Genomic DNA, 24,528 nt, shown 5'->3' with positions numbered 1-24,528 from the left:
GAATTGCTGCCACAGCTCTAACGGTAAAAACAGAGATCTGAAAGGAACACATGAACCTGCTTTTCCTTTTATCTTCCGTTTCTCCTGTAGCTGTAAATGCAACTTGCCGCACCAGAAGATGGCTGTGAGGGACCTGTCCCACTGTACCAGCACCCACAAACAGCAGAACCAGCTTCTTGCACAGGGACTGACCTAACACCCAGCAGTACATTTGAAAAATGCAAGCCCATGACAAAAGGCACACAAATGCAAAGCCCACCTCACAGATAACTTCTGCAAAGCTGAAGCAGGAGGATCTCTCTTCTGGCTGCTTGGGATTGCTGTGCTCTCAGGCATGAGGCCCTGAGGTGGGCATGGGTGCAAAAAAACCACCTTGCAATTAATTAATGACCTTTCCAGGTCTTACTAGGACAGTAGGAGAATTAAAGCTAGAAAACCTCAGTGAATTTTTGTTCTGAAGTTAATTTGTTGTTAAAAAAGGAAACAGAATTTATGCAAAGATCAAACAAAATGGTGATGAAATAAAGAGGGATACAACCATCATAAAGCTCATGCTGAGTAGTCCCCACTGGTTTGTATTCATTTACAGTGAAAGCCATGCTCTCAGAGCAGGTGTTTTGTTAAGTGATGTTAACCTGAATGTTTTGCTGAAGATGAAAACTGAATGGGAGATACTGAGTCCAAAGCAGAACTGTCCCCTCTATCCCATATCTGGAAGAACATCAGCAGCAGGATGTTGGGTGGGAGCAAGGAGAACAGGTTTGCTCAAAATCCAGAACCAACCAGAGTATCTGTTAAGGAAATGGGTGTGATAGTATCTCTCACTCTAGCTAGAGAACACTTTTTCCCCAGTTTTATAAAGTAAAACCGCAGGAAGGCCAGATGCACAGCAGTACCACTTCTGAGTTATACTTGGCAAAATCAAAATGAAGGCTGAGCAAAAGCCCTGTGTCAACCACAGCAATGGCAACAGAAATGACTGTATGGCAGTTTTAACATAAAAACTTTTGTCCACTGTCTCAAGAAATGGTTTCTGTGTCTTTAGGTTTTTCTTATGGTCCTTCCAAAGGAGGTATATACAACATATGCCTCAGATATTAAAAGGGCAGTCTTAGAAGCATTTTAGCAAGTCCCAGAAACTGTTTTCTTAATCGCATCAGATCAAGTTGGCTTGCAGTTATGCTATAGCAGTTTCTGAAAAAAGCATAAATCTGAGCAATAAAATGGTCCCTCAGAAACTGTCATGCTGTATATTCATACTTCAGAAGAGAGGAATTGAATTGCTGGTACAGCAACAGCTGCAAATAGCTGCAGACTCAAAATGCAGTGCATGCAGTCTTGAAGAAACAGAAAATAGCCAATGCAATTATTTCCAGAAATTTAGGACAAGTCAATATGGACAAACACCTGTAGAAATCTATACAGGGCAAATCATTGCCTTGCTGCGGTATCATGACTGAAACTGAACCGCCTGAGTATTCAACCTCTTCTAGCTAAAGAAACTCATCCAGAGTGCCTGCAGCACCTGTCAGTGCTTGATACTCCAGTCTCGTTAAACACCTGAGTTAATACATGGAAAACAAAAGTGACATCACAGTGCTTTGAAAACGATCACTCTGGCTTCTCCTTCATCTTTTCATTTCCATTGGATTAATTAAAGACAACAACTAAAATGTAAGTCAATTTAGAAAAGTTTTTAAAATTCAGTAAACCAGATCCTTCCATCCCGGTGTTTTTTTCCTGTTGCTAACAGCTCCCATTATAGCAGGCTTTTGTTTGCAACTTTTCCCATTCTTACCTGGACAAAGGGCTCTCTTTCATTCCCCAGATTAAAATACAAAAAAAAAATGTTAAGATGGCAGATGTAAGTATGAATATGAGCTAAACAGCATTAGCAGCTCTCAAAATTTAATTCGCAAACACATACACCTGAATTATTTGCTTATTCTCCAAGCACTGGAAATACTTTGACATGTGTCTGAGAAAGTGGATCTCCACAGAAAACAGGTACCAGTCTGCCTCCTTTCTGTGCCTTCCCAAACACAACTCCTAAAGGCTCCTGCCTGCCTAGGGAGAGGTGTGAATGTTGGGGTGTTAGCACAAGAGAGAAAGCACTGACACACCCACAGCCACCAATCAGGCACCTGGCAGAGTACATACAGACACAGGAACTGTGCTGTGGCAGGATCCAGGTCTCTTGAAAATGGCTTTGCTTGGCCTCCACCTTTGCCAAAGAGCTGTGGAAAGTTATCCTCCATCCACAGTCCATCCTGTCAATGTTACCTCTTAATTTAAGAGTTGTCCTTCCAAGCAGGACCAACGAGAGCTGGCTTCTTAAAGCTCTGGGTCCCAACAACGAGAGTTTTTGCAAGGATCCTGGTTTCTCCTGAGGGCTACGTTCAGCCTTTCTCCAGCAAGATGTTCCTAGGGTTTCTTTCCCATCTAACTACGTCTCTTTTCCAGGAACTTAATACGACATGTGCTAAAGAACATCACCTCACTCCAGTTTGGTTAACACCAAGAAGGGATTGGCAGACGTTAGTGTGGAGAACTGAGACAGAGAGACATATACTTGTGGACCACTCTGGAGCTGTTGACAAAAGAGAAATTCAAGAGAGAGTCCTGTTTCAATGTAGTATTCAAATCTGAATTTGAAACCGAGCTGCTTATGACATTTGATTTCAAACTGTGGGTGAAGAAAACTCATCTCTGCTACGTTTGCCATCTAGATACTCTGTCCTTTTAGTAAGAAGCTGTAAAGATGACAAGAAAAGAACAACAGAGACCAAACGGGATCAAGAACTTTACCTCTTCTAAAAGATGTTCTCCTCTAAACTCAGTTTTATGTGATTGAGCACAGAAGGTAGCAGAAACCTGGCCTTATGGTTTTATTTTACTTTTTTTTAAAGATCTTAATGTTTGATACCTTAGTGGACAAAAAGAACAAATTCAGTCCCAGTTCCTTCATCTGGACTGTTATATAGCTTATGGTTCACATACTTAACACATACCCTCTTACTAAAATTGGATTAAAATGTTTTAAGATTGGATAGAAAGAACTAATATTTTAATATGCCAAAATGTTTATGGGTGAAAAGACTGAGACAGTAAAATTGTTGAACTTGAAGTAAATGTTTATCTGGCTTTAGGAATGAATAAATTCTATTAACTAATGTATGTTAACTATTATAAAGCACTGTAATTTGAGAAGCTTAAAACCAGTACAAATTACATAAATTAGGCATGCTTAATATCCATGCTTAAGGTCAGTCTTGTTCCTTGGAATTTGAAAGGTTACATTCAAGTTGTCATCAGTGGCATCTTAAGGTGTGTCAATCAAGAGCTTGATTTTAAATATTTTTCTTTTAAATTTTGTCATGAAATACATTTTTTATAATCCTCTTTTTTTCTCATATAAATGTGTGTGTGTGTTTTGTTTGTTTGTTTTTCCTGAAATGTGGGAAGCAAAACCATCTAGCATTCAATACTGGGATCAGTAAAAATCATTGGCCTGAAAGTTCAGGCTGCTTTCTACAGCACAAATGCCAATACATCCAATAAGGGATTACATGAAATTTGACCTAACCAGTAGGCACGGTTCTTTATCCAGAAATAATATCCTTTTGCACAAAACCAGTATTTTGAAGGATCATATCTTAAAGTGACATGGAATATAAGACCTCTTGTATTCCCAGGAAGATTACACTAAACCGAGTGATGTTACACACTTATATCCAGTAAGACAAATGCACCGAGTGATGTAGGAACACACCTCAAGCATTAGCACCCAATACTTTTTTCAGTGACAAAGAAATTCTACCACTTCGTCTAGGAAAAAAATCACACAAAAATAGTTTAGCCTGTGGGAAGAACAAAGAAATGAACACATTTCACTGGAAATAGACACAGTTCCAGAAGACCTTCTTCAAGATTTTTCAATTATTTTTTTTTTACCACCCCCCCCCCAAAAAAAAAAAAAAAAAAAAAAGCATGCTGAAGGCATCTGGAAGAGCAGTAAATTACAAGTAGATTGGAAAGATTGATTTGTGAAGAAGTTACAATGAAAAGAAGACACTGCAATCAGCATGTACATGGTATAAAGACCAAGTCTCCCAGCAACCTCTGAATGTCCTCAATTCCCACTGACAAACTGAAGCCAGTGGGAGTTCAGGACATTCAACAATTGATAAAAATTAAACCAGGGCAACTGTATTTATTGTTTGGTCTTGGCAGTACCTTCTACAGCTAGATATTGAAGGAATGTATGATCGATGCTGTGATTAGAAAGACTTAAGCAAAAAGGATAGGGCATCAAAAAGGGGCATAACAAGTGAATAAAGTGATCAAAGCTGATGATGGCTGGCTTTCTCCATTAATACAGCAATCTCTGTATTGCGAACAGAGACTATTCCCTGTTCAACCTCTCTGTTATCGACATAATCATTTCCTACAAATCATGGAACAAGTACTTCTCGCTTGCTTCAGAAAGCTGTAATCTAGAGAACTGTGGGCATTGCGTGTGGAGAGGTTTGTGGGCCAGCCCTGGCCACACATCACGCTTATGGGGGGGAATGCGTGGCAGGACGCCCCCACTGCTGGTGGAGTGGAAGGGGCTCATAAACAGGTGGGGAGAGCAGGGCAGGGCGCCAGGGGCTGCACTGTGGCTGCTGGAAAGGGGTCTGCAGTCACAGCACAAAGGAAGACGTGAATTGCATACAAATAAAAGTTAAGCAGAAGGAGATTTTCTTTATTTTAACTGAACATGTGAAAATACACATGGTGAGATGATCTTAATAGGAAAAGTTTAGATATTAGGCAAGAAGATACCTTCCAGACTTAAAACAAGCTCCAAGGAATGCCCCCATGTTGAGACACTAAAAATTATATTGGGCAATGTACTGGAAAATACACTGAGATGAATAACCTTCCACCAGTTCTTTCTTTTTTCAAGTTGATGTATATTTACATTTTCTTCCTGTATGACCCAAAAATCTGTACCTACAGCACAGCCTCTGATGACAGGCACACTATACACCTTGGAACAGGCCAGTAACACAAATATCCCTCAAACTGCCCCAACTCAAAGACTCAACAGTACCAGTTACAGTTCTCTAAAACTGCAAGTCCAATAGCCACACCCACAAGCCCCTCCTTGCTTATCTTTCTGTTTTTCTAAAACAGAACAGAATAAGAAAGAGTTGATAAATCACTGGATGATTCCTTTTCCAGAAAGACTGCGGCAAGCCAGTATTGTATTGACTGAGCATTTCTTGTTTCTCTTTTTTTCTAACAAATTACACTTATTATTAATCCCTAAACTCTGCATTTCTTATGCACACAGAATATGCCATATCCTTCTTTTCTCTGTGGAAAAAATGAAATAAAATAAGGGCCTACCGTAAATGCAGGGAGCTGCCACGCCTTTAACTTCCTCCTAACGCTTAACACCAGACTTAAAACTGTATCATAGAAACACAGAGAAGCTGAAACAGCACTAGCAGCCCTTCCTTCCATCTACTTTGCTTTACACATTAAACCACGATTCAAACAGAGTCCATTAAGGCATCTAAATGTGACTTACCACATGTGTTAATTGGGTGCTGGGGGTAGGGGGGAGGAGGAGAAAGAAGAAAATACAACCCTCAAATGTGGACATTTATGTATTCCCATTATGCAGACCCTCTTGATGCCACAATCTCCCACTTCTATAGTTTATAAATGTTTGATTTAAAATATAGCCATTTTATCATTTGTACCACATTTACCTCATCTTACCACTGTTCTGACTGGATGAGAAGCTAATGTAGCCTACACTGTCTGGTCAATTATTGCATGGACACCAGGGACCAATTAATGCCATCCATAAAAGCCTGAATCATTCTGTCAATTAACTAGAACTAACTATGTCATCAGATATATTACTGGTGAGCAAGTCTATTTGGTTGCAATATGTCTTGAAGGAGAGCAGTATCAAATGAATCACAATTGACTTGGACAACTGCTAGCATAATTTCAGAAGATGAAAAGACAAATGTGGTAGTTATTAGTGGTCCCCTGAGGAATTACGGCCAAGCAATTGTGATGTGCTAAGACTGTACTAGCAGGTGCCCACAGCACAAATCAGGCAGAGGGTTAAATCAATATTTTCAATTTCTTAGGATCAATCCAGTGTTTGAACAAGATGGAAACTTGTTAGCAATTGGCAGAATGTGTAAATGAAAAGTCAAACTTCTTATTATTTGTTAAAAAGGAATCAGTGCTCTGCATCATGCCCTTGGCACAAGGTAATGCTTTCATGATCCAGTTGCTTGGGCATTCACTAAAAATCTAGCAGTTCTTACATTTTAATAGAGTGCAAAAGGTTACTCCAATACACACCAAACATTCAAGATCTTTAAAAATTATTGAAGTGTCAATAGGAAAGTTTTTGAGCTGTGACAACAGCATAGTTATTAATGATTAGTGCAAGAAGCAGAAAAGCCTTGATAGCTTTAGGAAAGTGTCTCACCAGGAATGCAGCTTGACATCTTTGGTACAACTTCACATTAATTCTGTTTCATATGGAAGAACCTTAGGATTATTAAGTGGTTCTTTACCAATTAAACATGAAAGAAAGAAGCGACCTTACAGATCAATTTCATTTAGCACTGCTGGGTTTAAAGATGCCTACAGCAAGACTTCAGAGTTGGCATCAAATTCTTCAGTTTTAACACAAAGGTATCAAATGCACCTTTAAGTCTTATTATTGTTTTACAAAAGGAAGTCTCCAGCTACTCTGACAATCAGATGAGGTCTGGATAATACATTCAAATTTGAGTTAGGGAGACATACCCTTAAAAAGACACCTTAGATGAAGTACAGTTAAAACTCACGAGATTCAGAAGAAGAAAACTGGCAAATAACATTACATTATCTGGGGAAAAAACAGATGACAAGGAAAGCTCTTTCCAGGATGCACACACTACTCTTAAAATCCATTATTGGAAATGGATCAAAAACATGAACCTTTGTTTATCACGTTATAAAACTGAAACCATTTTTGTTAGGATAACAAAAAGAACCCCCTAATGGTTAATTTAAAGATAAGAAATTTAACAAAAAAACAGTTTTGAAACACATATGCTTAGGAAAAGTACCTATGCTGCCAACACATGAATACGTTTCTCTATATGTTTGGCTAGTATAGGAATTCTTTATATTGTCTTCAGTATTTTAGACTTTAACTTAAAGGCACAGACAAAGGAGGAGGTAGTTGAGCTCCTCTTTCACAGGTATCAGGAACAGAAATATTGTTTTTGATGTTCTTTGTTGGCTGTTCTTTAACTGTGAAGATAATGATAATTCTGATACTGGAAAAATGGTTCATCTGACTGGAGTGCTTTAATCCAAAGGATCTCAGCGCACTCTCAGCACCAGAGCAAGGAAATGATCTCTCTCACTCAGCATATGGCCCGCTCGTGAATCCAGTGTTGCAGAAATTTACTAGCACCACCTCTATGGCTGCTGTTTTTAAATTATAGTTGCAGCCTTCAGTGACACAGGCCAAATTAATAAAGAGCACTTGAACTTCACGAAGCAGAAAACTCTTTAAAGCTTTACATTAGATGCTGCAGATGAAGTAGAGGATACTTCTTCCTCAACCTTTCCATGGGAAAAAAGTATGCTGAATCAAATGAAATTAAAAAAAATCAGCAAAACAGATTTCCCTATTTCAGTGTTGGCTCAGCTAATCTATTATCAGTGTCTAACCCACTGCAGCTTTGTCTGATTTGTGTAATACATTTTTCACGACCTTTTTCTCTGTATGCATTTAGCACAATACAGGGGGTGCTCCACATTGCAGAGCATCGAGTCCAAAGTACACAGATATGCTATCAGTGTAAGACAAGTATGATAAACCTACGGGAACGTAAAACATGGCAGTATTTCCTACTAAATTGCCCCCTATTAATTACAAAAAAATAAGAGAAAGAACTCATTATAGTAATGATATAGTTATTCTTTGAAGAATAATGCAGGGAAGATAAGCCCTGTAATCCAAGACATCCCGCCAATAGATTTTTGCTTGCCTAACCCCTCTATCTACGCACCGTGTATCATTAACAACGTGTGTTTTTGGCTCCCTGTACACACCCCCAGGTGAAAGCCATTAGCTGGCTTCATGGAGGATGCAGCCAGCATACATGTACTTCCTTGTGCTGGGCTGGGAGAGCTCGAAGAACCTACACCTTTAAGGAGCACAGCAAATGAGCACAATCATTTAAAACCAAGGTTCAGCAAATAGAAGACAATAAAGTATGGAGTAACTTGAAACCAGCCCACGCACTGCTGAAGAGAAATCTCCAGCTTGTCTCACTCTCAGACACACCCTTGCAGCTCTTCTGGAAAGCTGTGCCCTGCTCACAAGACAAGGAGCTAATTGATTCAATCATCTTCTGTGCGCGCAACTATAAAATAAAGCGCATAAAGAACAGTACGGACATAAAGCTCAGCTGACTGCATTAAAAGACTTGGCTGTCTAACAGTGTGCCGAGCACAGAACAAGCACCGCAATTGTTCCAGCCAGACGCCATGGGACCAAGAATGCATAATTTCAGTACTAGTGTGTCCAACAGTCGGATACATTGGCGGTAGAATAGCAAACCAGACTTGAGTTCAGCTATCTTTAACATGTTCCTCTGCCATCCCCAGCACTACCGAGGCAGCACAGATGGGCCACTCCGTCCCCCTCCACCCGCTTACGCACCTGCAGAGGCCTCCTGCCACGGCGCACAGCAGCATGTCCTCAGCCTGCAGAGCGGCCTGTTGGTTCCGTCCACAAAGTGAATGCTGTCACTTCCTCCGAGCAGGGGATTACACAGCCAGCAGAGAAAACAAAGTAAATCTTTTCCGACTGAACTGGTAGACTACCCAGTGCCTCAGTCTGCCTTGGCTTACTTTACAGCACAATTTATTGCAGAGACTTTCTGGTTCTGACACAGTGAGGCTCACTGGGCTGGGGGGAATGCTGCCATGGCACCTATGTGACAGCTCCAGACACTGCGAGGGGAGGGTCGTCTGCGATACAAACAGCAGAGTACCTCTGCGCACACTGCCCAAGACGAGGGAAGCAAGGGCTGTGCCGGTTCAATTCTTTTGAATTGTATGCTTAGAAGTAAAATGGGATGAGATGCATATCAAAATGAGCAAGAAACATGCTATCTTTGTATTCATACAGCTGTCTTCCTGCTAAGTAAAATTACCAGAATCTATTCTGCAAACTCTGAACTCAAAGGATGCTCATGGATCTCAAACATAACAAAGCTAGCTACTAATTAAGTATGACTTATATTAAGCTGAATATTGAAGCAGTCTAAAAACACAAGGCTTAAGGTATTTCCAAAATGTTTTTTTTTTTTTTTTTCCAGAAATAACAGGAAAAATACTTAGAATATGTATTTGTACTCTATGCAGAAGTGTGCTGAAAAATTGTAAGATTTAAGAAAAAAACATATGGCATCTGACATCAGTTCTTGTGGTCCAGGCACAGAGTAATTTCACCAAACAGGGTGGCAAGTCCCACTGCTGTAAAACTTGTCTATACCTGAGGTGAATCAGCTCATACATTATTTATCAGATTGCACAGATTTAGACACATTAACTGATAATCCCAATGCATGCAAGTTTTCTATCAGGTATAGAGGAGCTACAATTGTGGTCAAGCTAGAAATTAATTTCTAAGTCTTGGCTAGATAAATTGAGCAAATCAGAAAGATAAAAGACTAGTGAACCCATGAGACTTATGCCCTCCACTTTCTGACAAAATCAACAAGAAGCCAGATGTCTCCACAGACTCCAAGACACGATTTCACCTCATGGCCTCAGTTCTCACTGCTGTACAAAGGAGTGACTTCTGAAGTTGCCAGAAACTGCCATGAGTGGCACTCAAGCATGACTCAATTCAGAAAATTCTTCCTGGAATAAAGATAGGATTACCTTTGTCTAAGGATTACATTACTCGAGGAAATATTTGCATGTTTCATCTGTTTTCACATTGATTTAAATCCACAGAATTCAAAGGACTTAGTGACAATTTGCTCACAAGAAACAAGGGACCTGTATTTTTCCTTTTCTTACCTCCTTGCTCAAGTCCTAAGCCTGATGAATGATACAACACATATGGTTGGCTGTACAGTTGAGACATTAATTTGATCTGTTATTACTACGCAGATCCTTAGTTTGTCTTTAGTGTTCACTAATCTCCAACATGCCTGAGGTCTGACTCTCCACCCATCCCCAATTTTATGGCTCTGTAACTTTATGATGACTCAGAATGCCCATAACAGACTTCTCTTTCCTTTTCAATCAGTTTTACAGACTGACTTCTTTTTAGCTCCTCCAATATCAACATGATCCATCTTGACCTTGCTACATCATCCCAGTAGGGTGTTTATAGTTTAACGAGTCTACAGGACAGAAAAGGCAGGCAGCAGGATTCTTCTCCAAGGCAGGAGCACAGCACATGTACCAGCCCTCACCCACGCCTCACGAGGGGATGATGCCAGCACCCTTCACCCCTCAGGGGAGCTGAGGGTGCAACTCCCCTAATCATCAACACCCAAAAGAACATTTGCAAAGAAAGTGAGTCTGTTACTACACAACCTGTCAATTCTCATTTATTATTATTGGGGTTTCTATCTCACCAGCATTATACATTTAAGCCACATAAAAAAAAAATATACTCAAATAAAAATATTTAAATCTTTTCTTTCCAGAATGTGCTTTGAAAAGCAGACATTCTTTCTTCCACTGGAATTTCTCTCCCAGAGTGCTGTGAAGTAGATAACAGGATGTTATCAATCTGTTAATGCTTTGCTTGGACGTGATGCTATTAGCCAAAATGAAGGACCATAATAATTTTGACTGATCGTTACTCCAGAAAGGACACCAAAACCAGAAAAATCGTTTTAGCTAAGTAACAATATGGAAATAATTGAAATCACTTTGTGATGAATTTTATGTCACCTGTTTACTATGATAGGCATAAAAACATACCTGATTATTTACAATCAAAATCTAGTACGCAAGGCTAAAATAGAACCTAGTACATCCTAAACTCTGCTTAACTTTTGTTTTCTTTTGAAAAGGAGAGTAGGAATAAAGAAATCTGTAGTTTTTAATCCAGTTAAGAAATTACTCACCCTCTTGCACAGCTGATCCTGAACCCCTGCATATTTTTTGTTCAAGCAGATATACTGAACACATTTGCTACACTTATGCAGGTTAATACTTATTTTATTCACAAAGCAGTGTCAGATGTAAAAACATGTTGCAAATTATTCCACGATGCTGATGATGAAGTTGAATTGCTGCATCATGGTGATGATGTTCTGTGTGACAGATGTGTATAGCTTGCCTGATTTAGGCTTAGCATAATAAACAGTACATTTTTGTGTTAGATTGGAGTAAATCAGTGAAATCCATTCTAAATCTTACTAAAGCAACAATATTGTCTCCCTAAACCCCTTCACAGAAATATGTCCCACTGCTTCTGGATTCTTGAAGACTTTTGTTTATATAGAAGACGTGACTTCTTGCTTAAACCAAAGTTTAATTTACATCCCAGGTTAAATACATACATACATATATACATATTTATATACATAATTACAGGTGCAAAATTGTTCGCTGAAGAACAGCTTTTCAAATATAATTATAAACTCTAAATGTACTTCGCTAATCAGATCAATTGCAAGTCACTAGCAAAACACATTCTGATTTTCAAGGCAGATGAAATTTTGCCACCTCTCAGCTGCTGCAAGATCCAAAGTCAGGTGAAAAGCAAGATAAACCAGACAAATATGATTTCCAAGCACTGCATTACAGCAATCTTTTGTTATGTTTGCAGAGATGTTCCCTGCAGATCCTTGATTCGCTAAGCTTTTATCTTACTATGTCTCTGGAGAGTGGCAACCACCCTTTTGAGGTGGCAACAACCCCTTTTAGACAGGTCCCACAGTCCTCTCTTGACCCAAGAAAGCAGCAGGCCAGGTCTCAAAAGCTCCTTCATGAATTTATGGGAGCAAAACTGAATTTCTGCATATACAAACATAGGTGAAATCTCTAAATATTTTTATTATAATCTCAAAATATTCTAGGAGCTCCTAACAGCTCCTGCTCCAGATCATAATCCCTGAGTTTACTCTAACAGACCTGGAGCAGAGACTGAAGTAGTCTCTCCTCAGACACTTGCTCCAGCAAACATGATTTTGCCGCTGTTTTTCTTCCACCACTGAGTTTTGGAGACTGCAGTGTCAGTGCAGCACTGCACAATCTCCTCTGAATAAGCAGCCCGTCGCAACTGGAAGGTGGCCAGCCCATTGTGACTCTGGATCACCAAACCCTTCAAGGCTTCCCTCTTTTTTCTGTAACATCTCCACATTCTGTGTTCTGCCATGGTGAAGTCTTTTAGATGGAGAACACCTCCTCCTTATGACTGTGGTTACTGTAATGAAACAGAAAGCTTAGAGCACTGCCTGATGATCAGATTTGCAGTGCTGTAGCAAGGTAACGTAACTGGACTCTGTGGTATAAAGCACTTCTCACAGGCCTCTGGCAATTCTGCCTTGATTATACATACTGCCATTCATGTGAATGGATATGAATTTCAGAAAGGCAAAACTGAGCCTCAAACAAATGCTTTGCAAATCTTAAGATCAATACTACAATCTGTCTACTGTAAAAAGAAAGCAAAAATTGACATATACAATAACTGCCAGTTTATTTTATGGTTGTGTTTCCTTTTCCTGTAAACATCTTCCTGAAAGCTCCTGATGACACAGCAGTTGCAAAATGAACTGCTCTCATACCATAATATTTATGCAATATATAATCACAGCACACTCTGAGGTTGACACAAAGGCACTTCTAAAAGGAATTAGTATCACATTATAATTACATAGCTATAATATTATTTATTAGTCGCAATATTTGCAGGTCTCAATTCCATAGTACTTGCTGTTTGAAAACAGTTCCTCAAAGAGCTTGCTTAGCATAGACAATCAGAGACAACAGGTAGATGTAATGGGCAGGTGAAAGGCACAGCAGAGAGGTAAGAACAGCCTGACAGCTGTGCCAGATAAAGTAACCAGTATTTTCCTCTTTTAAAATAAATTTTGGCACACATAGGTGCAAGCAAATCAAAGCAATTCAAATGCTGCCAGAGCCCTGTTGACATCTAAACAGTGTGCTGCTTCTCTATGAAAAAACAAATTTCCTCTAAAACACTCCACAAACTGTAGGGACAGGGAACGTGCCCCAGCATCACCCTCTCTAATATCTAGCAAACATAGGATGTCTGGGCTAGGAGGAAAGCACCAGGAGGCACAAGGATCCCAACATACAGCTGGAAGATCAGGAGTGAAATAACAAGGAGACCACAGGCCATACAAGAAAAAACACTGAAGAGTAATACGGCCCCAGATGGCCGGCCAGGCCAGGCCAAAGCCACCCCAGAGCCACCAAGGACAAATGTGGGGACAACTCAAGAGTGTTCTCTCAGATTCAAGCAACTTGCAGCTCAAAGTTCTGAGCCAGCAGCAGTGCCTCTGGATGTAACATGGGATTTTTCTCCCGTTTCCTTTCTGACCTTATGTAAGCATATAGCTTCCCCTTTATCTTCCAAGAATTTCATAGCTGAACTAGATCTTGTATGAAGAACTATTTTTTTAATTTTTACTATTTATTTATTTATTTTTCCCCATTTTGACCCTATGACCTGAAGTTTAAATTACTGCAGAAGAAACAGTGAGCTGCTGCTCCTTAGTCACCTTCATTGTGCAACTTGATTTTAAAGACTTTAACCCTATCCACCTTGAGTCACCTCTTCTGGTCTACTGAGTCACTGCATGTGCTGAAGCTGTTTGTAGGGAAGTTCTTTGGTCCTCATTACCCTCTTTGAACCTTTTCCAGGCCTCCTTTTTGGGAGGCACAACAGAAGTATGTGAGTATGGGTATGCAAGGCTGCTTTGACTTATAGGCAGAGCCACCTCCCTCAACCTGGCAGCACCAAGGAAAAGCCAGGCTTCTTGAAAATAATCCAGAAGCTACTTCTGCAGTGCTCACACAATGTCTCACTTCTATCACCTAATACAGTTTAGGCTAAATATCAAATAATCACCTGTCACTTTTATTTCCTCACATTTTTTGCTTACTTGTAAGTGTGGGAACATTAGCATGGACTGTATTATTTCTGTTTTTGAAATGTGTAATCCTCTCACAGTATCTTTTGATATTTGATGGGCTTCCAGACATCCATAGACCACATGCTGAGAACACTGCTGTTCAGTGCTTAACAAACAGCCCTACGGGAGTTATGGGGACAAACAAGTTTGACTCAAACTGCCCTCTACAGAACAACTAAGCGCTCAGGAATTCTCTGTATATATTCAAAACCACTTAGACATAATCTGATGTGCATTTCCCATGCAATAAATTCACACATGTACACTCGAGTGTGGTTCACTGTTTAGGACCTGAGGCCTGACAAAGATTAATGTTTACTTGTGAGGAGGCATCTTACCATGGAGGTAAGCCCTAGAACCACAGGGAGCAGAACCTCTAAGTACAGCAGGAAGAATATAGCCAAAACCCATGTGAAAGACATCATGTCTGTATTTTTAGGGCAAATACAACCAAACGCCAACTGCTTTTTTCTCATAATAGAGTACAATTTTTATTACTCACTGAAAGCTTGGAACAGCCCTAAGAAATGGTCAGTATAGTCAATGTAAGCAAGACCAGAGTGATCAGATCGTGGGATCAGCAATTGTACTGAAAAAGAACGTTAACAAACCAGAGCGATAAAGTTCATGAGATGCCCATAATGGAAGGCTTGAGGCTGTTGTTGCAAAGGATCACCTATGAAGACCAATTCATTGGCCAGATCACAAAGCCCATGTTCCTACAGCTTTACTCATTTACTCCTTTTATTGCTTCCAACCAGCCCTGCCTAACTTCATAGATCACATGCTGGATAAATTCTGATTGAAAGAATATGCTTTACCAACTGAAAAAAAAAAATCACATTTGCTTGAATTTATTACTAACTGACATCACAATTCCAGTAATTCATATATTCCCACACTGGTCAGCAAGCTATGACCTACAGGGAAAATGTTATTCTGACCTTACTACAATAGCAGTGCTAAAAACTGGAAGACAGAGTTATCGGTACTTTAGCAATGGTGTTTAGATGGATTCAACAAAACGATAAAGAATTCATTAGGCTCCACAAAAAGGTTGTAAAACTAGTATGATACTCAAAGGTAAATGTTGGGAGTTGTGGAAAAGAATACAACTGACTCCATACATAGTGGAAAAATACATGGAATAACAACAGCTTGGAAGAAAGACTGCAAAGACTAATTAACTTAAAGTCTACATTATATAAAGATTATAATTATTTACTTTATATGGTTTAGACTTGTCAGTAGATCTAAGGAAGCCATATTAAAAAAAAAAAGTTTATACTGAGAGAGTCTAATGAAAGAAAACAAACCAAGCAAAATCCCCTCAAACTCTGCAATGAAGTAATATGGTAACATTTTAGCATTTGGTATCATGTAGTCCCTTGAAAACATACCTACTCTTATTCTGGCTCAGTAAGAAGATCACCTAGTTTAATACCGTGTTTCTGTCAGGTATGAGTTTTAGATCATAGAATATCCTGAGTTGGAAGGGACCCTTAAGGATCATCAAGTCCAACTCTTGACACTGCACAGGTCTACCCAAAAGTTCAGACCATGTGACTAAGTGCACAGTCCAATCTCTTCTTAAATTCAGTCAGGCTCGGTGCAGTGACCACTTCCCTGGGGAGCCTGTTCCAGTGTGCAACCACCCTCTCTGTGAAGAACCCCCTCCTGATGTCAAGCCTAAACTTCCCCTGCCTCAGCTTAACCCCGTTCCCGCGGGTCCTGTCGCTGGTGTTAATGGAGAAAAGGTCTCCTGCCTCTCGACACCCCCTTACGAGGAAGTTGTAGACTGCGATGAGGTCTCCCCTCAGCCTCTTCTTGTTCCTCCTAGATGTTCCAAAAAAGGTTAAAAACCATGACAGAATAACTTGCCCCAGCTTATTCCCAGTCTGCAACCTAAAGAATGTAAATTAATATTCCCTATTAAATGTTTATTTCCACTAACATAGTTGCAAGCTCTTCCTATCCACAGAAATATCTAATCTTCCTTTATATCTCACATGCTGCTTTCACTCTACAGAGAAAGAACCTGCATTTCTCAGATTACTCAAAATATTTCTGTGTATATACAACGTTTTCATTAATCACCCAGGTATTTCATTGTGTAGTTCCATTTTGCACACACTGATCCGGTTTTACTAACAAAGTAGCTATCCCAAATGACAATTAATTAAATGCCACCATCAGCATTGCCTTTGGAGACTGGGGGCAGCATCAACCTCCTGAGCTCTTGGACGTACGCTGAGGAAGGAAACATGGCCTAGTTGCTCCTGGGGAGTAAACCCCTGAGGAGCAGCAAGCAGGAGCACCCTGCCCACACCCCGGCAGTGCCGCCCATCTCCATCAGCACAGCTGGCCCCAACACCTGTGGCAGGGCTGACCACCCTACTCTCCTTTCAGGAAGGTCTAACGTGTGTTTAATTATACATGTGCCCAGAGAGCGCTCAGCATTGAGGTTCTCCCTTTCTTACGTTGTTGTATTTGTAATACTTAATGTTCCATAATTGATCATATGTAATCTGTACCAGTTGTGGCTACAATGTACTGCAGATAGAGTTTGGATGGAGAGGCAGTAAAATTGGAAATGCTCAGGTCACCAGTGCAATTCAGTGAATACTTCTGGCAAGACAAAATCAAGAAATAGTGCACTGAAGACTAACCTTTCAGGAACAAGACAGGTTTACTCTGAGCATTAATTCTGAAAGGAACAGGGTTGTGGTTTCAGTTTGGTCTTCAATAGTCTTGATAATAAAAGCACTACAGATAGTATCCCATAATCAGTGATTTCTGATCAGGAGAGTCCAATAAGCAATTTTCCAGCGCATACTGGAACTAATCTACTGCTGTAATCTGAAAAAAATAAAAAAAAACAGTGCTCCAACATACATGTATCAACATAAAACACAGGCAAAACAATTTAAATATCTTGGCTGTCTAGCCATTTGAGGATCTGGCCACATCTCCCATTAAAATTAGCAGCCACATACTCCAGTTCTGTGCTTTGGAGTACTCACATTTGGAGTTTTCTTAGGACGTACAAAACATCATCTTTTACTGTTGCTTAGCATTGGTGACTCCCTCACTTTCCAGCACTGAAATACTTTTACTTTTCTAGACCAACTGAATGCAAATTAGCTTTTTTATCTGTTTTGTTGGAAAAACTGTTGTGAAAAACAATCTGAATTATAATCAGTTCATCAGGAAAGTTCAATTTTATACCCCCCTCTTTAAAATTAGGGTATGTGGTTATGATTAATTGCTGAATCACACATGTGCCCTTTTCTACAGTAATTGCTAACTGAAGTCAAAAGCAGTACTGCCATCTATTTTAATGGGTTAGGATCACACCACAAGACACAAAATAAAGACACTTCTTGCTTCAAAACGCTTAGTATCAAAACAAGAAAAACACAAGAGACACACTGGGAAACCCAGAGGGATGAATGACTAGGAATTTAATTTCTCATTTATTGCTAATATTATTGTTGACTTGCTTGTTAATGTAATGTAGCACTTACATTAAGGGATCTGTGTCAGAGTGACCCACTAATGATGATTTCTGTCTGCTGCCAGGATAGGCGGACATAGAAGAGACTATTTCGGTGGTGTTCAGGGGCTATTTCCCTGTCATTTAGGGGATTTAAAGCTCTTAAACCGTTGCAAGCTTGTTTATTTTTTAATAATTAGAGCTGGCTGAATTGTAACTCAAAGAAGATAGGGGCCTCTGCTATCTATAGTGCAATCACAGTACAAGGGAGAAAGCAGGAGCTATGGTGCTGGTTTTGCTCCCCTTCTCACCGGGTGGGGAGGGTAGAAGAACCCGTAATTTCTCCTGTGCAATGCTGCTGCCAGCACAGCTACATCCCCTGCAGGTGAAACAAAGGACAAGATCTCCTAAACCACAGCTCCCCCCTTACAAACACCATCTTTTTTGTGCCTCGCTGACATATCGTCTTAGTTTCCAGGCTGGTTAGACCAGCCAGCCCTGTGAGGCCCTGTGAGGGGAGCAAAGGGAGAAACCTCAACCTTGCCTAACTAAACCAGATCCAAAATTGGATCTAGTTAAGCCATAACTATCCAGCCAAAAAAAAGCCCTATAGCTAATGCACCTGGTCTAAAGAAGAAGCATAAGGCAGTGGCAAATGCCCTCTTTGTGCCAGAAAAACATACATTCCCCACAGAATGCTACCAGCACAGGTGCATTAGCAAGTCTCGCCTCACGCATGCAGACCTTTGAGTAGCAGGGATACACCTCCAGCCTAAGCTTCTCAAAATGCCTTCCACTGAATTTGTTCTTTATTTGGGGTCACTGATCAGGATTGCATAATGAAAAGCACAAGGGGAATGCATACTTAGAAACTTCAATTTGTAAGACAAGATTTAAAGCAGCTCCTTGTAATGGCAGGTATGGACAGAGACTACTCATGGAAGAGACTGTTCTAATACTCGTTTGGTTCGGTTTTGTCAGGTTGTTTTCCAAAATGGTACACTTACTAATCCACCTAGGAGACTAGTATCACTCACCAATGGAATCTGTAACCCTTTACTATAGTGCACAGTCATGGACGCAATTGTCCAAGCAGAATAGGCTGATTCATACAGGCAAAACACAACTAAAAATATTTGAGTGTCAAGTAAACAACTGCTGCTTTGAATTATGGGTGACATTTATATCCATACAAGCGGGTGTAAAATTCCTCTGTTCTTAAGGCATAGCAGTAGGAAACCAAGCCTGTGGCTCACACTGCAGTAGCAATCACATTATCCCACCACTATGACTATAAGAACCAACACCAGCAATAAAAAACTATTCTTCACATCTGTGCGCTTGCTTGTTTTAAATCTGGATCATAAAGAAGCCCTCACGTATCTACAGCAAACACTGGAAGGTGAACTGGACAACAGAGATTTCCCAGGCCCTTGCAAAGCTGATGCAAACCAACAGTGTTTTCTGCCATCCCCTTTTTAATTGTGCTAGGGTGCTTTATCCCCCTCATCCACAACTATTTAGACTGCAGGCCCTTTGAGCCAGGGACCACCTACTGTTTGCTTCTTTCGACAGTCTCCAGAGCAAGGCTTCCATTTTTGCTGGTTCTCCCTAGGCTAGACCATAATAAATATGATTATTTTAACAATAACACACATTAATAGTTGATAATGCATTGCTTGAATTTTCCTTTGAAATGTAATCTGTGCTCTCCTCCCTCTCAGCAGCTTAATTGCTGGCTGAACTTTTCTCAGTTAACCGAAAGTGCCACAGGTAAGATTTCTTCCGTTATCAGCACTTTTAATCTTTGAATAATGTAAAGCAAATACATCTTTCACTGTGATTGCAAATGAGCCCAACTGTTGGGTTTTCTGTTTTGTTGTTGTTGTTTTTTGTTTGTTTTTTATTTTTTTTCTTCCTTCTTTCTTTTGCTGAACTTTTAAGTTATTTTTAAACAGCAACCTGTTCTGGCAGCTGTAGCACAGACTTGACAAAGCTGACTGTGGCTACCTAGCCCTGACTGTCAGCTCTCCCCCTCACTTGGATGAGTAAATCCCCATTTCGATGATGGCTCTCAGGACCTGCTGTGCCCAACAAACTCATTTATTTGTGGGCTGTGGAGCAACATGGGCCTGTACTCCATTTAAAGAGCAGACAGACTTAATAGGCATCTTCACGTTCCCAGGGCTGTGGGAGACCATGCCATGATCAGCTCCCGGCAGTGGGTCCGTGCCAGTGCAATGAGGAGCATGCAGGGGCACTGAGGGGGGGCTGGGGAGCGGCTGCCTTGTGCAGAGCAATTACCTTTCCAGCCATCTGGCTACTGGCCAGAGAAATCTGCCTAAACGCTACAAACTTTGCTGGCAGGTAGAGGAAAGGAGAGTCACCCAATGCCACGCTGGCCCTGGAAATAACTGTGGTGCCATGGCTGCCTGCTGGCAGTGCATCCCCCACGCACTGCAGAAGCACAGCGGTGCTTGAGACTGGCTCCAGCCTGCCCCTGCTTCCCGTAGCGACCACACGTGCACTGTGCGAGGTTCTGCCATGCCCCCCACGCAATAAAGAGAACAGAGGGTCTGCTCAAGGAGAAAAAAAAAAAAAAAAAAAAAAAAAAAAAAAAGCTTGTTGGTTTAGTTTTAAAGAACATTTTTCCTCGCCTGACAAATTCCTCTTAGCTTACTCTAAATCAAATACAATTATTTATGGGTGGTGTGTATGACAGAGGGACCGGGGGCCCCATCACAGACCAAAACCCCACTGTGCTAAATACTGTACAAAGACACAGCAAAGAGATGATCCTTTCCCCAAAGAGCTTACATCTAAGCATAAAATGGAAAAATCTCATTATTGACAGATTAAAGACATCTGTCGGAGTAACCATTCCTATTGTTTCGTGTGCAGAAAACTAGTACAGAGGCCCTTATAATTAGCTAAGGATAGCTAATCCAATGCAAAAATGTGCAGTTAAAATTAAGGACTCACCTTCATGGCAACATTATATTAAAAATCGTGACTGATTATGGGTACACAGAAACATTTTAAACAGAACATCAGACAGGCAACTTGAAGGTATGATGCCAATGGATGGGTTTCTTTTGTGAACTTCATAAAAACATACATTTACATCCTTAGAATTGGCATTTTTAAATAACATCTGTGGATTTTCTTCTTCCAGCCCTGTTTACTGAAATATTTTTAGTACTGCTACAAAAATAAATGAATCACTCGCTAAGGGTTAGATTTGTTGATCAGATTAGTTCTTCTTTTGCTTGATCATCTATACTTCAGTTATCAAATACTGGCTAAACACTGCTAAACTTCCTGAGTCACAGAGCTTTTATAATTACAAGAAGCTAGAACAAAAAAGGTTGAGTATTTGTTCTGCATGTACAAATCGCTTCCACACAGAGCCTTCAACAGCCTAAGGATAATTTCACACCACGCTTGTCCAGTCTTCTCAGCTGCCATCTGAGATGGAGAAGCCTTTTGATATTCAATACAGTACTTGACAGTGTCGGCACTTAGATGATATCTAAGTATATGTCAAGAAATACAACTAGAAGGAGCTTGAGGAAAAAGGATCTTACATCCTCATGTGGTGTAAATGGGCATGCACGCACTCATGCATGCCAGTGAAAATCACACTGATGCTCACAATGTGAGCATCTGGCTCTTTTCCATGGGTAAGAACTTTGCACCCAAGGGCAAGAAACAGCCCATGACATTATTTCACGTGGGCACATGATTTTCCTTGCATTACTACTGTGTAACTCCCACGTGGCTGCTCCCACACTCTGGAAGAAAAGATTCTGATTTCAACTTCTAATAGAATTATTCAGACCAAAATTACTTTGTCATAAAATGCTTAGACCCCTAGATCAGGCCCAAAGAAGAGCCACTGCTGTACCATCAATGTCTAATATGAGTATTAGCACCTCTGAATTTTCACACATTTATTTCAACTGCTATTGATGTTTGCCAGTCAATCAGCAGGATATAAATGTAGTGCTCAGAGATAATCCTGCAGCCCTTGTATTAAAAAAAAAAGCCAACCATCCAAAATTCAGTTCCAATACTGCATTAAGCCCTTCATTACAGACTTGTAAAAGGTGCCTGAAACCAAACATCACAGCAACAAGCAAAATCTTTCGTTACTGAAATGCAAGACATACACGTTTTTAGTAGTTTAATAAAAAGAAGGCAAGCATTCCAACAGGTTTGCTGATCAATGGGATGAAATGAGTGTGCTCAATATGAAAAGAAAGAGCTTAGAGTTGCTTGAAAACATATGGCAGAACACAAATGGGGGAGTTCCACTTCTCTAAAAATTAAGATCTGTTAAAAGTTTGAAACGACAGCTATGGGTACCTAAAGAAATCTATTTATGGCATATGTATGGCTTGTGAAACATACAAAGATGAAGAAGAAATTGTTCTAGATTTCACACAGTTAATGCATTATAGCAGAAAATGCCTATTTTTGATGTTTTTCATTGACACACACTGATACACATTATGTCACTTCAACAAATGGCAGCTTTGTTTGTACTTAATAACTATAAGGCGTGGGTAAGAAACAGCTAAAGCATAAAACCCTAAGGACAAGACTTCATTGTGAGCATTAAATAATTGTTACAATGCAAAATTAGTCAGAGTAATATCTCTGTTTTACTTCAAGCAATGTGAGGTCTGATCCAAAGCTGAATTTATTGTCAATTCCAGTTACAATGGCATTTCACACTGTATTTTTTGCTAATAATTCAAGGGACAAAATCCATTTTATTCGTCAACCAACCAATTTCATTTATTAAACCCAATTTCTGATAATAATTAGATTTATACTCCAAAGTATTTGCCCTAGTTTTATTTGGAAGTGCTTCTGAAGTGTATCTAATTGTGTTTCTTCTCATGACGAAATGCTTTTACCTCAAAAAACGGACAATGGCGGGGAAAAGCACTGGGGCTTCTGTGTTCCCCCCAAACTGTCAAGCAAACATTATTAAGAATTTTGAAATTAATAACTAAGAGGAAAATAATGTTCTTTTAACTATCGATATTACTTTTACACAAAAGTTTACACATTGCATACACATACACATACTTACAGCTGGTAGTATACTTTCCAATAACACTCATTTAAATTCAGTCAGCTTCCATATTTATCAAAAGAAACCTGATACATGAATTCTCCTTGGTAGAGGAGCTCTGGAAATGGTCCATAAAAATTGCTGCTTTAAACTGAATGCTAACGTTAAGAAATGTGTTACATACCTATCTAAATATTATTTATATTGAGTAGAAACCTCTCTTTCAAATCCAAGAGCAGAACCTTGCTGTGTGAAATTAAAAAATGAATGGATAAATAAATACACTGCAGTAGATCCAGTTGGTAGGGTGAGCAGAGGTATTTTCCTCCTACTTCTGCCATGGCTATATAACAACAACAAAAAGCAAGCGAACAAACCAAAAACAGACCTGCAAACAAACCAAAAAACTCCTGTTGGGGTCTGTCATGTGTGGCCCACCCAAGCCTATACTAGAGGAACTTTCCATCCTGCAGAGCAGGCCTTTTTCCTCGAGAAGAGGAAATGTCTTTTTCCTGGAGTGTATGCAGATCCAAACTGATGACAGCTGAAATATATGTCATTGTAATGGGTTCTGTCATAACTGGGCAAAACATAGCAATGTTAGAAAGCATTTATCAAAGATATGACAGGGCTTTCAAATTATGCTGCTTTTCAACCCACTGCTTAATAAAAATCTGCAAAGTGATAGAACACTTTACCTCGTCAACATCACTAGCAGCAATAGACTTATTTTCTTTGGGAGCAGTTATTCAGAAATAACTTCACTGAACTTCAGTGTCATAATTACAGGAACTGTGGTTGAGGGATTTAAAAAAAAAAACAACCTGTGTGACAAAATAATTATATAAACCTATTATCTTTAAGCAAACGTTTCAGCTCTTACTTGCTTTCCTTTACCAAGATCAGCAAAAATTCCCTTATTCATGCCAGCCCTCCTGCAGCTCACCTGAAAGAGGTCTCGCCTGAGCATGGGCTGCAGCACTGAGTCCTCACGCCTCCACTGCGCTACTGGCATTTGAAAAAAATGACTCAGCTGAACAGGCTTGGATGGCAAGCTCTCCTGAGCTTTCTGCTCTACGTAGTATTTCTTACATACTACATTAATACAAATAACAGTAAAAAATCTATTACTATGAGCTTTAATAAGCCCAAGATGGGGACTACACCTTATACTGGAAATCAAGTGGAGTGTTGGCATTGTAAGCAGGAGCAGCTGGAGCAGTTCATGTCCCATTGAAGATACTGATGAGCTTCCACCAACCTCAGCTACAAGAACAAGCCCCCATCCTCCATCACCCTTCAAGCACAAACCAGAACATCACTCTGTTTTTACACATACAGAAGAAACCCCCTATAAAGTCTGCAGACTTCAATGAAACCAGGATGTCACCAAGCATTTAATTCTGATATATTGCAGTTCAGCAAAGTATGCAAGAACATGCCTAGTGTTAGCTGCTCAGAAGTTTTCTGGCTGGCTTTTGGGATGTGGAGTGTCCTCAGTTACAACCTCTTACATGACTTCTAAAGCTCCAGTTACTGCAATGGAACAGCAGCTCACTGTGAGCATTTCTGAAAGAAAGCACCCCGTTCTTGCCTGGTTTTGGATTTCGGGGTCTAAACTCAAGCAGTCAGCACTGAATATCGTGCCTTTTGGATCTGAATCTGGCTGTTATCACAAATACTTGCTGTGATGTAAGGTGTTGAGAAACGCAGTGCGTGAGAAA

General features: G+C 40.0%; 1 protein-coding gene across 9 annotated transcripts in view; it reads right to left on the bottom strand.

Annotated features, from left to right (window-relative positions):
• The window catches only part of TEAD1 (TEA domain transcription factor 1), a 159,427-nt gene that overhangs the window by 61,065 nt on the left and 73,834 nt on the right, over window positions 1-24,528 (bottom strand). The window lies entirely within an intron of this gene.

Source organism: Anas platyrhynchos, chromosome 5, assembly GCF_047663525.1.
Source record: "Anas platyrhynchos isolate ZD024472 breed Pekin duck chromosome 5, IASCAAS_PekinDuck_T2T, whole genome shotgun sequence".
NCBI classification, from domain to species: Eukaryota; Metazoa; Chordata; class Aves; order Anseriformes; family Anatidae; genus Anas; species Anas platyrhynchos.
This window is presented reverse-complemented; position numbering and strand designations above follow the sequence as displayed.